Source organism: Temnothorax nylanderi, unplaced genomic scaffold (assembly GCF_030848795.1).
Source record: "Temnothorax nylanderi isolate EJ_2023f unplaced genomic scaffold, tnyl_v1.0 TNYL_tig0376_pilon, whole genome shotgun sequence".
NCBI lineage: Eukaryota > Metazoa > Arthropoda > Insecta > Hymenoptera > Formicidae > Temnothorax > Temnothorax nylanderi.
The window spans coordinates 184941-188616 of record NW_027249438.1 but is presented as its reverse complement, the minus strand read 5'-3'; the positions used below and the strand labels follow the sequence as shown (position 1 = coordinate 188616).

Genomic DNA, 3676 nt, shown 5'->3' with positions numbered 1-3676 from the left:
TTATTACTGCATGTAGCATAATATATTTATTACATTGAAAAAATCAGAAGCACTTTAGTTATAAATTATTGAACAAATTGTTCCATAACTAAAGTACTTACATATCCTTTGTAGAAATTGACGTAGTTAGCGTAGTAACGAAAGAGTTAAAAACATTTCTCGTTTTCTTTTGTCCTCCCAATTAGCCGCTGACGTAACTGGATAACAACGAGTGAATAAGCGTGGGGTGACAACACGGTTATGTACTACCATATTCTCACGCACACAAAATCGATTTTATTACGATCATACCAATGCTATTTAGGAAAGATTTGGAAAGATACACAAATTGAAAGAGAATTAATTTGATACTTTCAGTATCATATAAAACGGAAACGTCTCTGTACGATGCAATTTATAATCTGTTGCTGAGAGTGTGATTTAAACGTCATAATAGTGGATCTCATAATAATAGTGATTGCCATAAGTATTTTTCCATCGACTTAAGTAGATACGCTCGCGAGAGCATTCCGACTACAAACAATACTTGAAAATAAACACACATAAATCACAAGTATGTGTGAAAATCTGATAAATTGCCAAACGAGATATTTTAAAATTATGAACCAAATTTTTATGCATGCAGGATATTTATTATGATCAGAACAGATTTCTATAGATTACGATTATTTAATTTTAGTTAAATTTACGGTTTTTTTATTACTAATATAGATTCTCACGCAAATATGCAATAAAACATTTATGGCAAATACACCTATACAGGCATATTCTTAGAAAAGTATAATACTATGAAAGTGCATAATATTTTGGAAAAGAAACTTCACATTCTTTTCATTTTTTAATCAACTTGTTGTATGCAAAACGGATATAACGACCAACGGACGTTTTTACAAACTGAAAGACATATTTTTAATGGTTACAGAGTAAATTAACAGTATTAAAAAATAGCATGAGCTTAGGTATGTAACTGCGAAGTTTAAGATTGTACATATATAGATAAAATAAAAGATTTGAATAATTATATATATTAAAATGTAGTACATTGTATAATGATTTTAATAGATTTGCAGTCACACGAAACAATATTTAATGCAATAGTCAAACATTAAAATATCTTACACTACAAAAAGTGGCCATTGTAACAGGAGAAATTTTTCCAACAGTCAGATAGATTGGTTTAGAACCTCTTGTCATCAAGAACAATAAATCTTCTGCAATTTTGGATTTAGGGTGTACCATTTATTATTAATGCCGCATAATATATTTCATTGCACTTGAAAATACCAAAAGCACTTTTAGACATCAATTATTATATACATTGTTACACAACTAAATAAAAATTGGTCACTACCATATAATGGTCTATAGACTATAGAGTTAATTGTACAACATTTAATTTACACATAAAGAAAATATATATACAACTAACTTGGGACATCAAAATTTCACCGAGAGCGCAATATAAACCATATTTGCAAATATATTAAAAACGATGGAAACAAAATATACCATGTGAGCGAAGGACGTATCGTTTCCTTCGTCGAATAGCTAATTAATTTATGAAATGAATGAAAAGACATAGTTATTTTATTAACATTAATTTGGAATATTATAATAATATGCCATGTAATATAGTAATTTTGTATCAGAATGTATTAATACTAATGTATTTATTAATTCAGGTCAATTTCTTTGAACGATTTTTTATCCAAACTTTGAGTTTCAAAATACTTACGCTAATCATCCGAAATCCGTAGAAAGCAAAGGTTACCGTAAAATATGCAAATAAGCAGAGAAGTATTGTGTTATATGTATCTTCAATAACATCAATAGCTCTATAAAGATATTTCATGTGGATTTTATTTACTTATATATCTTACAGAAAACAAACCTGAGCAAACGGATATGCTTTACTATGCAGCATTTTAAAACTTCGTGGTAATTTATATTTTTATCCAAATATTTCAAATGATTCTTGAGAATGTCTAACTGACCGCATATATGAAAGACCAGGAGACTGAGAAAATTGTCTATTGAAGTATAGGCCATCATGGCGATAGCTGTATAAATGGTTTGATTAATAAATGTCAATTCGTATTGTGGCCATTTTGTTATATCGTAAATATAATAAGTTTGTAATGGCAGTGGTCTTCCTGGATCAGTAATATTGGGAGTAAGTCTCATCAATATTCCAAAAGCAGGCAGTACTGCGATAAAGAAGCACGCTAATCCCATTACACAGTAAGAGCAAATAATAATTATACGTGCACTTTGCGCTCTTCGAATCATCAAGCTTCTCTCTTGATCACTCTTTAACTTTATCCAATCCTTTGCGATCATATTCATAATCGGTATAACAGCTTAAAAGTAAACAATTTAAGGTGAATGCCCCAATGGCCGGACACTGGGATGTGTCCGGCCATTGGGACATTTACCTTACAGCATTGCTGAATTAAAATATGTTAAGTTTAACCCTAAACAGTAAAAGGCACAGAAAAAATTCAACAAAAATTTGAAACAATGTCGCTGTTTTCGTAATTAAAAAAGAATATATTATAATTATAAATCAGTAAAAATATTAATTCCGTAATCTACGAATCTTAATGCACATAAATATCGTACAAACTCTATTATTTATATAAAGATGATTTTATTATCATTTGTTATAATATTTTTATGTACAAAATAATTAGCAAAATCAAATTTTGTGAAAAATATTTTAATTAAATGTTGTATATATTTAATTACAAAAATCATACATACATGTACATAATTTTTGAAATATAAAAAACACTTAAAATAAAAATAACTCATGAATTATTTAATAAGTACATGTTCTATAAAATGTTCTTAAAATATAATCTAAAATATTTTATTTATTAGACAACGTATTAAACATTCAATACACTATTACACTATACAGTGATCGAAAAACGATATACTGCGCCAATGAATAATTATTTCCATCAGTAACAATTAATTAAAATTGATTATGAAATGCTCACTTTGCGATCTGTTACATCTGCCCACTTCCTCAGCTTAGGTTCTTCTTTTCTTTCTGCATTGCTATTTCTTCATGGCACTTACATCTATTTCGTAAAACAAACAAAATATTTATTACAATTAAACGTGATTACAAGTAATTACTAGAATATAATAATCGTGCGGCTTTGCCATACCTTGCACGATACTCTCGAAATTAATCACACGCGACGCGTACTTCATCCGCTTTCAACTATAGCATTATTCTCGCATATTTTTATTCTCGCGTATACTTACTACGCGTATCCCTATCTACGTAGAGTACCGCCCTAAACGTACGCGTAATCTTATCTTTTACAGGCAATTCCGTTTTTACCGAACAACAGGGCAACTAAACACAATCGCCGCCAATTGTATAAACGGTTCGTTGCGTCGCAATTTCGGGAGTGCCGCTCGAAATCGTTGAATTTTCGAATATGACAATTAAAATCGTCGCATTTTCGGGAGTGCCGTTCGAAGTTGTCGTATTATCCGGAAGCGGATCGCGCGATTTTAATAATTAACAAATAGAAATATAAAATATTTGTATAATTTTTTATATGTAAAAATTATACAAATATTTTATACTTTTTATTTGTTTATTACCTGCTTTTATGTTACAGAGTAAAGTACTTCCTTCCCATGGGTACAACCT

The 3676-nt window shown here is 29.6% G+C and overlaps 1 pseudogene; it reads right to left on the bottom strand.

Annotated features, from left to right (window-relative positions):
* Window positions 1-351: 351 nt before the first annotated feature.
* Window positions 352-3225, bottom strand: LOC139781942 (odorant receptor 13a-like; annotated as a pseudogene).
* Between the last annotated feature and the right edge of the window lie 451 nt (window positions 3226-3676).